This window comes from Cervus canadensis, chromosome 6 (genome assembly GCF_019320065.1).
Source record: "Cervus canadensis isolate Bull #8, Minnesota chromosome 6, ASM1932006v1, whole genome shotgun sequence".
Taxonomy (NCBI): domain Eukaryota; kingdom Metazoa; phylum Chordata; class Mammalia; order Artiodactyla; family Cervidae; genus Cervus; species Cervus canadensis.
In genome coordinates, this window is record NC_057391.1 from 69,695,430 (window position 1) to 69,709,459 (window position 14,030).

At 39.2% G+C, this 14,030-nt stretch overlaps 1 long non-coding RNA gene across 1 annotated transcript; it reads left to right on the forward strand.

The window, feature by feature from the left end:
• Window positions 1-8,909: 8,909 nt before the first annotated feature.
• LOC122444153 lies at window positions 8,910-12,180 on the forward strand. The gene is made up of 3 exons (XR_006270180.1): window positions 8,910-8,969; window positions 10,422-10,454; window positions 11,381-12,180. It is a non-coding gene; the product is annotated as an uncharacterized LOC122444153 (long non-coding RNA).
• Window positions 12,181-14,030: the final 1,850 nt, after the last annotated feature.

Sequence of the window (14,030 nt, forward strand, 5' to 3'; positions counted from 1 at the left end):
AGACAGCATATTAAAGAGCAGAGACATTACTTTGATGACAAATGTCCATCTAGTCAAAGCTATGGTTTTCCCAGTAGTCATGTACAGATGTAAGAGTTAGACCATACAAAAGGCTGAGCACCAAACAATTGATGCTTTTGAACTGTGGAGTTGGAGAAGACTCTTGAGAGTCCCTTGGTCTGCAAGGAGACCAAACCAGTCAATCCTAAACAAAATCAACTGTGAATATTCATTGGAAGGACTGATGCTGAAGCTGAAACTCCAATACTTGGGCCACCTGATGCAAAGAACTGACTCATTTGAAAAAATCCTGATTCTGGGAAAGATTGCAGGCAGGAGGAGAAGGGGATGACAGAGAACGAGATGGTTGGATGGCATCACCGACTGGATGGACATGAGTATGAGCAAGCTCTGGGAGTTTGTGATGGACAGGGAAGCCGGGTGTGTTGCTGTCCATGGGGTTGCAAAGAGTTGGACACAACTGAGCAACTTAACTGAACTGATATGAAAGGAATGAATTCAGTGAGCCCAGAGGCTTGCATCTTCCCATAAATAGAATGCTAAATTCCTTAACTTGATACCTGATCTTTGATGTTCAGACTACCTGCTCCCTTTATTGCAAGCTTGTATATAGTCTGACCTCCCTGCCTCTTCGGAGCAGTTTTCTCAGAGCTATTGAAATGCTGTCTCCTGGCTTCAAGTCCTAAACATTCCCACCAAATAAAATAATTCTCTACTTTCAGATTGTGACTAAATTTTTTGGTCAACAGAGGTCAGTGACTGCTAAGACTGATGACCTAATCCTTGTAGAGCTTGATAAGAAGCAAGAATCACTGGTTGGCATTCACCACAATGACCTTTTAAACATACTAATATCCAAACAAAAGAACATTTAAGTGTTTTTAAGCAAAGTATACCAACGACATATTCTTAAACAAAATGCATCCAGAATTTCATGTGCTTTTTAAAATTGTGTTTCTGATCACAAATGATCAGGTTTGAGTTCTATAAACATCCAATAGAGGCTTGAAGTTTGTCATTATCAAGCAATACACTAATAACTCTCTCCCTGGTTTCAACTAACTAAAGTTTATAAAATTATGACTTTTTTGTCTCTCCATTTCTTCTAACTTTTCATAAAGTGACAAGAGCAGATGAAACAAAATAGTTAAATCTCACTTAAACATCTCTAGGCTAAAACAGCACTATTTCATAAGCTGAACTGTTAGTAGTATCTGGTAGCATATATACTCATAACTGGCATGTGAAGATATATTTCTAAAAATTCAAACATGCCAATGAAGAAGCTCTATACAAGGTAAAAGAGGAACTCAAAAATGTTGTCAATACTTCCTGGGTATCAGGAAAGTCTCCAGTAAAAAGGCATACCTTGAATCAATATTGAAAAATAAGTCACCATTTCCCAGAAGAATAGGGAGAAGGAAAGGAGGGCCTAGAGGCAGGATAAATAAAGGCAAGAGTCACATGCTTTTGAGGAAATGCTCCCTCAGTACACAGTACAGTTCATATGAATTGTTTCAATTAAAACTATTATGTTAATCTTTGATGTTGGAGTCTATATACAATTAAAACCTAGCTTAGGCTTGTGTCATTGTGATTTGTAATCCAAATAAAAAATTATATTTGGTCTCCCTCCCATTTCCAGCACCGAGTTCTCAACACCTTGGGAATTGCCTATGTGATGAAAGCCATAAAAGTGTCTTTTATGTTAACAAGGACTTTTGAGGACACCTAGGGATGGGACTGGTTTCCAAGGACTCAATAAAGTGATTGGAGGGTTGGAAGTTCTAGTCCTACTCCCTCAGCATCCAGGGAGGTAAGAAAGGTTGGAAGTTGAATCAGTTTCCAATAGCCAATGATTCAAACAATTATGCTTATATAATGAAGACCCCATAAGACCCCCAAATGGAGATGGTTTGGAAAGCTTCCAGGTTCACAGGACAAGATGTGAGGAAAGGGCTCATTGAGTGCTGAGAGTGGCATGCTCAATGAGTCCTTTCCTCACACCTTGTCCTGTGAATCTCTTCCATCCGCATGCTTCTGAGTTATGTCCTTCTATAACACACTGGTGATCTAGTAAGGAAGATGTTTCTCTGAGTTCTGCGAGCCCCACTCTAGCAAACTAATTAAAGCCAAGGAGGAAACTTGGGAACCTCTCATTTATAGCTAGTTGGTTAGAAGTACAGGTAACAACCTGGATTTGTGATCGGCATCTTGAGTTGGAAGAGCATTGGTCAGAAGCACAGTTGACAACATGGGCTTGTGACTGGCATCTGAAATGGGGAGGGGGAACAGTCCTGTAGGACTGAGCCCTTTACTTGCAGGATCTGTTGCTGCCTCTGGGTATATAGTGTCATAATTGAGTTGAATTGTAGGGCATCCAGGTGATGTCTGAGAATTGCTTGTTGTCTGATCCAAACATATTGAAATTGGGTTCAGGAACCCACCTTCCAAACATAGATTCTCCATTTCAGATGAGTTCACATTCATGTTTCATCCTGGAACTGACCCTCTCCCAGGCTTCTAAGCCCTAAGTCACTACTCTGTTAGATCCTCTCATAATTCTCCTGAAATGGCCTCCATCTCTTCTGGGTACACAGACCCATAGCCACCTGTGTTAGACTGCTTCTGTCCTAAACGTTCTCTGGTTCTCAGTGTAAATGTTTTCCTAAAGCTCCAGATTGATCATCTCATGTGGGGAACATAGAGTTTACATTTTCCAACTCTTACCATCTGCCCAGTATAACTAGGGTTTCCCCACAAATCACCAAGCCGTATAAATATTAAATTAACAGTATCTAGCTCTGCTTGCAGACAAAGAGGGCTTTGACTTCCATTCCAAATCTCTATTTGTTAGGTAGGTAGTTAGACAGTAGTAGCAAGGAGGTGACAGAGGCAAAAAGACAAGAGGGGAGTAACCAAGCCAAGCCCCAACCATCTGGGAACCCTTCCTTGAAAGTAGCAGCAAAGAGGTGATGGCAGTTAAAGATAAGAGGAAAATAGTCTGATTAGGCCCCAACCATCTGAAGACCCTCTTCTGACCTCACCCAGAACCAGTAAATATGGCCAGGTGGTGGGCAACTTATCCAGGTAAAGAGGGAGCCGTAACAGGAGAGAATTTCTCTGGGCTGTGCATGCCCACACTAGACAAGTGTACAAATTCTAGTAAACCCAAACTCATTATACCAACATTATAATAAAATCTATCTGTGGCTTGCCCTCCCCTCATTAGGCTCTCCTGAACAAATCAATGGTAAGGGCATACTCAATAACAAACATGTTATAGAACTCGGGACAGTCAATCAAATAGCAATCTTCTCCTGGCACTCACCCATGATCACACCCGTCTCCTTGCAGAATAACTGTTAATAAACACCCTAAGCCTGTATGGGAGGGCTGATTTCACTTTCCAAAAATAGCCTGATCTCCTTCTGAGAGGGTATCTATGCTTTAATAAAGTTTGTTTTGCACTTAAGCCTGAAGTGGTAGTTTCCAAATTTTTGCTTTCTACTGCCAGGACCACAATTGCTGGTCTGAGTCTCCCTTTGACCTCTTAGATGCAGCTATCTGACAATGCACACCAGCCCGACTAACATTCACCTTTCTTTATTCCTTAGCCAGGCACTCTCCCCAGGTCTCTAGAGAGCTCCCCACGTGGCTCTGACACATAGCCTAAAATAGCATATGTGATCTGATCTTTCCCCTCCCTTATTTCATCTTCCTTTGTTTCATCAGTCCATTGCTGAAGAGCTGCTGTTCTTACCAGGTACTAGTGAGGCCATGTCAAAGAGACTTCCTATCACAGATAAGGCACTCTAGTGCCAAAGCCTCTATCTCCAAAGCTGTGGCATTTGCCTGTGCAGGGAGAGTCTTTCCATGTCCAAGAGTTTAAAAAATATTTCTCTAGGTCTTACATCCCTGGACACTATTTTAAGTTCAATATCATCCTCTGTTATTTTCTCCAAATCTGAGGCATTATTTGTGAATAGACCCACCATTCTTCCTGGTTTGCTCCCAAATAGTTGTTTATGTCTGTTATTTTGACTTAATTATAAGCAGTGACTCATTCTTAAAGATGCCCTGGTTTGTGGTTTGGGTGATAAATTACATGTTCACTCTATCCACTCACTAACCCTGTGTATCTCTTTCTCTCACCTTCCTAACTCCCACATTCAAATAGGTCCATGCTAAAGTATTTCTGTATTCTGCATGTAATTCTATAAACATCCTTCAGAATGAAAAACTGGGTACTTGTTAATGTTACATAAACATTACTATTAACTATTTAAATCCCAATGTTTACTCTTTATTTATACATATATATTCTCAATTCAAACAATTTGGGTGATTTGAAAATGACAATATAAAATAATACTCAATTACTCAGTATGATTGATTTGTTTTATTCCAATCTTCCTAGCAAGTAAACAGCAAAATTTCTAGCAATGATACTTAAATGAATGGTCTTCCTATGAGGTTTTCTCAAAGTTGTACTCTACTCTTTCATTCATCATAGGAGAAGTCATAAAATCATATTTAAAAGGTAGTGCTAATTCAAGCTTATGTAAGATTGTATAAGCCACCTTTGGTAGCTGTGTTGATGTCAGGATTTCCCATGAAGTAAACTATCAATGTAAAACAAACATTGAAAACACCTTTGAAATATCACATTGGGGTTAAAGATAAACTTACTGGGTTTGAGTAAGACTTTTACCTAAGCCATAGCTTCTCAACCTGGTGACTATTGCCATTTTGGGCTAGATAATACATTGCTGTTAGGAGTTGTCCTGTGTATTGTAGTATATTTACAGCATCCCTGGTCTCTGACCATGAGATGCCTATAGCAACCCAATCCTTCCCACCACATTCCTGAGTTGTGGCAATCATGTTTATCTCCAGCTATTGCCAAACATTCTGTAGAAGACAAAATTTTCCTGGTTAAGAACCACAGGGATAGGTAATTGCAGGGCAGAACTGAGCCCTGACATTCAAATAGCTTCAGAATCATGTAAAATTCATAATATCTATTTAGGTAACAGTTAATGTATTTCAAATGGGCAGATATTTATTGAGCATTTGCTATGCACAAAATACATAGCACAAGGGATTCCACAAGGGATTAAAACAAATAAACATTAAATATAGTTCCTTCCATCAAAAATTTCAGAAGATACCTCTGAAGTAATCAACACAATTCTGTATGTGTCTTTTAATACCTTTTTGGGAATTTAATGACATTTACTAAACACCTAAGCTTATCTATCTGAGTAATACATTAGCAAGCATTATAAACAGAACAGTCTGAAAGAATAAAGTGACAATGCAGAGTTGATGAATTTTGGTCTACTAACGAAAATCTGATGAATGAATAAAGAAATCTATCCAACCTACTAAAAGGAAGGCTTCAAAGGTACTTCATAGGAGATAGATTTTCTTCTGGGCTAAGTAAAACATACAACAAAGAAATGCTGGGCCTTTTCTGGGGATCAAGAAAGGGCTTACTGAAAAGCCTATACTTTAGCTTGGAATTTATGACATTTTTCTTTGAGCTTGGGATATCAAACTTGCAAAAGTTGGAGACCTCTGGTGCAAAGCTGGAGGATAAGGAGGTGGATTGGTTGAAATCTAGTCCTTGAGCTGAAGAGCCATGGATATGCTGTTCTGGGCCGAGCAGTGTAACAAATCTATAGGAAGAGAACTGGACTGGAAGGCAAAAGAACTTGGTTCCAAAGTTGATTTTGACACTAACCTGTAGTCTCAGTTTTTCAAAGGTCATTTGAAACCTAAATACACTTTCTCTGTATAAAATGAGAATTATATCTTCCCAGTATACCTCAAGTTAAATTCTGTAAATGAAAACACGAGCCAAAATTGGCTATACAAACATAAGCTGTTAATGATCTATAAAATTGAATTATGGTACTAAACATCCTCTCAGGTTTCTTCCAGCTCTGAAAAATCTAGGCTTCCCTGGTGTCTCAGACAGTACAGAATCCACCTGCAATGTACAAAAACTGGGTTCAGTCCATGGGTCAGGAAGATCCACTGGAGAAGGGAATGACTACCCACTGCTGTATTCTTGCCAGGGAAATCCCATGGACAGAGGAGCCAGGTGGGCTACAGTCCATGGAGTTGCAAAGAGCTGGACATGACTGAGTGACTAAGATAAGATCAGTTCTTATCTCCAAAATAATGCATTTTGCAAAAATGCAAAATATGCATTTTTGGAAGAATAACATATAAGTATTAACTTCCTAAGATGCGCCAGTCAACTTCCCTAAGCAGATAGACTGAGATTTAAATAAAATTGTCAAATGATTAGCATTTTTGTAAAGAACAAAAGTGACATATATTAGGGGACCCAGAGAAAAGCCCCACTTGAATTTCAGCATTTAGAGAAAAAAAAAATGTGTCCATGTTTTTCTTTTATTGCTCTAACTTCCCAGTATCAATTGATAGTAAAGGATCATAACCCAGGCCTTGGTGCCCTGAGTGTAGAAAGGGCAACAAAGTACATTTCATCTCTTTTATCGAAACTAGACTTTCATAGAGTGGAGAATCAGATTTTTCAGTAGAGCTCCAACTAGCCAAAACACTCCAGGGTCTAACTTTCCGCTGATGATTCCCACCAAACATCTAACCTCTTTTCTTCAGGTTGTAACATATTTCTTGATCAGAAAAGAGGAGGCCACTAGGCCTAGGCTCAAATAGAGCAAAGGCAGCATATTTATAGAACAAGAGTCAAGATGCAATTTGTTTCATGTTTTCAGGAAACCTATTAACAGTAACAGTAGTATTACTATCATCTGTGTCATATTTTACAGACATACTCTCATGTTCATCATCATTTTTAATCAGTTATTGAACTCATTTAGCAAAACTGATTTTAACTTAATATATATTGCTATTTATTAAAAGCAGCCTCTTATTTTTTTGATTTTTCTCCTTAAGATTTTCCTGAGAGAAGCCAGTCTACTTAAATTAAAACAGCACAACCTTGTGAAATAGTTAAGAAAATTTAAAAATTATTCCTAAGGCTGAATTCAAGCTCAGTCAAAATCAGTTTCCCCCTTCCATCTGTTTCTTCAAGATTCATGGGAAGCAGGTGTGCCAGTTGGATCAGGAAATTCTATAGTAAAATGAAATTTTCTTACTAAAAATGTAGACTTCATAGCTTGTCAGCAAACATAAGTTTGAGATATTTTGTGCAAATATTTCCCCAGAATAGCCCACAGTATGCTGCTTGGGAAATGTTTAAGAAAGAAGGCTGAATTCAGTTGAGGAAGTTTGTGATCATGGAAGACAAGATGCTCTATAGAAGTTTCTGATTTTTCAGATCTTGTACCCATTTTCTTCTCCCCTGTGCATTTTCTCTCTTCTTTCTGATGCAGCAGCTCAATGGGGGTGCATCTATATTTAGCATTTCCTTTGTATAAATGGGAACCTGTAATCTCCTCATACTTGGCAGGGATGATTCACTTTGTTGTTTTCTTGCTGTTGTTGCTAATTGGAGAATTACCTCAGGGCAGCCTTGTGCACAAAATGTGGTTCTGCTCTAGGCTGAATCTTCATTAGATTTAAAAAGTTGGTAATAAAGACCACTCCCAAACCACAATATTTTAACTTGCAATATTTAATGTAAAATATGCAATAATGAAAAACTTATCATTTGGTGATTCTTTAGAAAAATTTCAAAACACAAAACTGAACAAATAAAGAAAAAAATCTAAGTCCAGACTTATTTTAAATAGTCACTACATGATTATTTGGGTGGTCATTTTACAGATGGGTGAAAAGCATCACCCCTAAATATTTACTGAGTTTTCACTTACCTGAGAATTGTGTCCTGGGGAATAAAGTAGTATCTATCCACAAAGAAAATGCTATCTTATAGTCAAAGAAGTCATATGGCCTGAAAAGTTTAATAGAATTCAAGAATTGAATAGTAAATTAACCTAAATTATTACTTGAGGAATTTCCACAGTTGAGTTAAGAAAAAGATGAATTCATTAGGGGCAAATGTCTGTTTAGGATATGTAAAAGTTTTACAAAGATAGATTTAAAAATTAGCCTAAAGTTGTCTAAACTTTGTCCAGGGAGAGGAGAAAGAAGAACACTTCTTGGATCAGAAGTCCATCCAATACTAATTAAGTGTACATTGCACTCTGTGCCATACTCTTCTTTAGGTCACAGGCCCATGAAGGTGGGCAGAACAGATATAATCCCTGCCCTGATGGAGTCAGTATCTGGTCCCATAAAACACAGCCAAGGCAAATATTGGGGATAGTGAATGGCCCAGCAAGTAAAAGTGGAAAAGTCCTGTAAGTACAGGGTAGGGACTAAATGTCAGTGGGTTCATTGGATGAAATGGGAGAGAGTCTGGTGCAAAACTGTTTCCAAGGGTCACATGGTCAAGTAAAACTTCATACAAGCCAATTTTGTTTTCATCCTGACCCCTCAAGCATAGCACACAGATGAAAGTGTCAGGAGAGTGTGTAATTTCTTCAGTTCTGTCTTGTCACAACAAAAATTTGAAGCAATGGACCAGTGTTACAGACCTCAGACAGACCAATATTACAGCTCTCAGATGGACCAGTGTTACAGTTTCGTGTTACAGCTCAGTTTTATTTAGAAAGTAAAGGAAAATACATCCTCTAGGCATGAGGGCATGCTGACCCAAAAGACTCGAAGAGAAGAGAGGCCCCATGGCCCAGTTTTGGCTCCTCTTTTTATATGTTTTTTTCTTCTCCCTCTGGGCCTGCCCTATGTAAATTGGGCTAGCCAGCAGTGCTATTTGTTCTACCTGAGGTCCTCACTCCTTTTCTTGGACCTTCCTTTGTTCTGTTTTCACGGGCTTTTCCTTTCCTTGTCTTTTAGCCACCGCCATTCTGGACTCCTTTTTCCTATTCTAACCACCTAACAAAAGCAAGTAAAAATGAACAAAACAGGTAAGAAGTTGGGAAGGAATTCTACAAGAGCACTCAAACTGGGACAGGGAGGTTCAAAGCTTACACTAATTTCCAAAATCTGCTTTAAACCTTTTAACTTCATCCAACATTCCTGTTCTTACCCCCCCAGCTATTGTTCAGTTTCATGCTGAAGTGGAATCAAATTGATCACATTGGACTCCCTGTCTTTAGTAGCTGTGTTAACATGTTGCTTACACTCATTGAGCCTCCATTCCTCCACTGTAAGTTGACATAAAGACACAACTGTTTTGAGGATTAAATAAAACAATGGATGTAATGAGTACTGAGAGAGGAGGTGCTTCAGGAATGCATGTTCCTCTCCTTCCCCGCCCCTCACCTCTAATCTCTGCCCAGTCCCCACCATACTGATACTGGAATAATGGTCCAGGTTCACCAAGCCCTAGGGAATATTCCTCTCTAAAAACTAAACTGCTGCTCTTGAACTAATGTATCCTGTGTAGACAAGAAAGAGAAATCACAGATTTGTGAATAGAGGTATGATTTCCCTGCCTCGTTCCCATTTAGGCATTTTGTGCTCTAATATAGCAATTCTGTATGAAGATGGAAAGCACAAGTGGTGGGGGGGAGGGTGGGAGGTAAAGACAGTCCTGAACCTCCTGAGCCAATCTGTTGATGTTATGGGTATGAGGTGCAGGCAGTTAAAAAACTGACTGTACTGCAAAAAGTGGAGTCAGAATTTAGAATGACATTCAAAAGGTTTTGAGGCTCCTATTCACTGCCCACTCTGCCCCCAGACTATACTACTTGTTTGAAAACTAATCATTTATGCCTTAAATTTGTTAATGTCTCATCATTCCCAGACTATCTGCACTTAGAACTCTATCTTTAATTTATAAAATGAGCATATGGTTGTTTAAGGAATATCAAAATTTATAAGAAATAAGGAGGTGTTTCTGATAAGTGAGAGAGTTGCCCTGAAATTAGTATTTGTGTTTGGGGAAGAAGTGGTGTGAGCAGGTAGCTCTCTGGGCCCAGCATATTGCCCTGGAGGCAGAGGTATAGGTTTTGTGTGTAGAAATTCTAGAAATTCTGCTTTCCATCACTCCTACCCCCAAGCAGTATAGGCCACTAAGTACTGCTGCAGAAAATAACCCTTTACCCTGCAACAATGAAAAGGACACCATCAATAGATTAGATGGTTGTTATTCTAATTATAAATTGTGTCCAACTCTGTACAATCCCATGGACTGTAGCATGCCAGGTTTCCCTGCCCTTCACTATCTCCCAGAGTTTGTTCAAACTCATGTCCATTGAGTCAGTGATGCTATCCAACTATCTTATCCTCTGTCACCCTCTTCTTCTCCTGTTCTGTCTTTCCCAGCATCAGATTTGATAGTAACTGGTGGGGGGTGGGAAGGGGTGGAAGCTATTATTTTAATAAAATCTAATGATAGCTTCTCTTTACTCTAGGTCCAATTCACATAAGAGGTCATAAATCTCAAGGTAACTGCCTCTCTTGATCCAGGACTCAGAGCAAACACTCAGGCAATGGCTGTTACCAAGTCCAAGCTTGCTCTGCTTGTCACAAGACAGGCCAATGAGTCAGAGACAAGGTGCTGAGGCAAGGAAAATGACTTCATTCAGAGAGGTGGCTGACTGAGAAGATGGCAGACTAATGTCTCAAAATAACCATCTTCTGAGAGGGTGTAGGGGGATGACAGATCTTTTTTCTATATCAGAGATGGGTAGGGGGTAAGGCAACAAAGCAAAAAAGGCCATTAATCTTACAAATATCTCCTACAATGGCAAGCCTCAGAGAGGGGGTGTGTTAATTTCTTCCTTCCTGCCATCTATAGGTAGACGGGGTTCTGAACTTTAGCTTACAGGTCAGGCAGAGGGGCAGGATTCTCTGAGGCAGGCCACCATATACAATTATAATAACAAAAGCAGTGAAAAGAAAGTCAAAGAAACAGTTCCAACATGAAGTCAGAATTGACTTTTCCCTGCAATACGATGAGAAACTGGTAAATTTGGCATCATATAATTTTTTCTTGGAAGTCAAACTGTTGCAGTGAATTTAAAAAAGTTTTTCTTTTTCTCTTTTTGAGTTCTTCTCTACTTTAACTGTTCCTAATCTACAGCCTGCCTTGATAATGAAGTCTCTTCTTTTCAGAAGACTAACTTCTTATGCAAACTAAATTCCACAAATATTGCCCTGTAACTCTGCATGAGCCACACTCTGCATCTATTATCTTTTAATTTTATGCCAGCCACATCCTGATGCTTAACTCTATGGTATCATAACGCACCCCTTGTCTTTTGTTTTTCCCTCCCTTTATTTATGCTAACCACATCTTGATGTTTAACCGTATGGTACACTCTTTGCAAACCACCCCTTGTAGTTTATTTCCCCCCTTTTTGTGTTACAGAAAGAAAGTCACAGTGCAATCCACAAAGGACAATGGACCCAACTCCAGCACCAACTGCCAGAACCAAATTACACAGGCCTATTGACTGTTTCCAAACAATGCAAAAGGAAAGAAGAATACAGGATACTACTCCTTTGTCCCTTCTCTCCAGCCCCTGACTGTGAGCCTCAACTATATGATCCTCTAAATTCCCTGTGGAGGGGAGACATAGTCCTTGAGGCACCACCGACAGTGTTCTCTCCTCTGCCAACTTGAGGATTACAGCCATCTTTCTTTCTATTTCCTCCAAACTCTGTCTCCGTATTTTTTTATTTGGCTCCAGTGGGCAGAGAAAGCGAAGATTTTGGTGGCCACAAAACCAAAAGAATTAACTAAGGAATTGTGACACATTTGAAGTGCAAAAAATGCTGAAATCTAAAACAATTATTTATATATCTTTCTCTGTATTATTTCTCAACCTACTGTAAGAAGTAATCAATAGAAAATTCAATTAAATGGAGTTAGGAGGCCAGAAGGGAGGGCTCTTGTGCCCTTTGATCATAGCAGAGACCAACAGAGAGAAGAAAGACTCCTCTTCTTTCCTGGCAAGGACTCAGCCAATGAAAAGTCATAGACTTTTTGCTTGCTGTAGCCCTCCCAACTTCCCTTTCCCCTCTAGAAAAGTGTTCTCCTCTCCTTGGTGTGCAGGGACTTTCATGTGGTTGGCCACAGTTACAGACTTCAAATGGTATTCTTTGCTGAACCTGAATAAACGCATTTTTGTTGGAGAAATAATTAGTGGTTTATTTTATGCCAATAAACAATAAAGACTGTTTAAATATGAAAATTTTATGTGTATATGTATATGTGTGTGAGTGTGTGTGTGTATGCATATACACATATATCCTGGGATTAGAGGATACTAGGGTATTAAAAAGGAAAAAAAAATAAGCAAAACTATAAAAGTGTTTCTGATTTAAAACAATTAAGATATTAATTTCTATTAGTTCTGACCCAGGGTTAAAGAAGCCAGGTGTATGTATCAAGCCAGCTACCATATAATTTATTCTACAATTTTACATCAACTTAAATTGGGGTTGGTATTCATGATCATACCCCAATGGAGGGGAAAAAAGGGGTTCTCCTTTTTTGCCACTCACATAATTAAATTTGTGAAAAAAATTAATGTTCAAAGCTAAAGTGGAACTAGCATAATAGGGTTATTTATATTACAAAACAGTCTTTTGCAGCAAAATTTAACTAAAGATAGTCACCCAGCCTTCCCCCAGGGAGATCTTCTTGCTGTCCAAGGGACTCTCAAGGGTCTTCTCCAACACCACAATCACAGAAAACTAACCAAAATGATCACACGGATCACAGCTTAGTGCAACTTAGTGAAACTGTGAGCCATGCCACGTAGGGCCACCCAAGACAGACACTGGAGAAGGGAATGGTGGTGAGTTCTGACAAACTGGCCCATTGGAAAGGGGGAATGGCAAATCATTCAGCATTCTTGACTTGAGAAGCCCATAAACGGTATGAAAAGGTAAAAAGATATAACACTGAAAGATAAACCCCCCAGATTGATAGGTGTCCCATAGACTACTGGAGAAGAGAAGAGAAATAACTCCTGAAGGTATGGTGACACTGAGCCAAAGCGGAAATGATGCCCAGTTGTGCACGTGTCTGGTGGTGAAAGTAAAGCCCTGTGCTGTAAAGGGTAATATTTCATAGGAACCTGGAATGTTAGGTCCAAAGTAAACTGGAAATGTCCAAACAGAAGACAGCAAGAGTAAACACTGACATTTTAGGACTCACTGAACTAAAATGGAAGGGAATGGGTGAATTTAATTCAGATGATGATTTTATCTACTAGTGTGAACAAGAATACCTTAGAAGAAATTGAATAGCTCTCACAGTTAACAAAGGAGTCTGAAATTCAGTACTTGGGTGCAATCTCAAAAACAACAGAATGATCTTGGTTCATTTCCAAGGCAAAACATCCAGCATCACAGTAATTCAAGTCTTTGTCCCAACCACTGGTGCTGAAGAAGTTGCACAGTTCTATGAAGACTGACCAGAGCTTTTGGAACTAACAAGAAAGATGTACTTTTCATCATAGGGGCTGGAATGCAAAAGTAGGAAGTCAAAAGGTATCTGGAGTAACAGGTAAGTTTGGCCTTATAAAAAGCCGAGAAAAGAATAGAAATGAAAGACAAGGGAAGAAAGGAAAGATGTACCCATATGAATGCAGAGATCCAAAGAATAGCAAGGAGAGATAAGAAAGCCTTCTTAAGTAAACAGTACAAAGAAATAGAGGAAAAACAATAGAATGGGAAAGACTAGAGATCTCTTCAAGAAAATTGAAGATACCAAGGAAACATTTCATGCAAAGATGGGCACAATACAGGACAGAAAGCTTTGGACCTAACAGAAATGGAGGATATTAAGAAGAGGTGGCAAGAATACACGGAAGAACTATACAAAAAAAGGTCTTAGTGACCCAGATAACCATGATGGTGTGATCACTCATCTAGATCCAGAAACCCTGGAGTGTGAAGTCAAGTGAGCCTTAGGAAGCATAATTACTAATAAAGCTAGTGGAGGTGATGGAATTCCAGCAGAGGTATTTCAAATCCTAAAAGACGATGCTGTGAAAGTGCTGCACTCA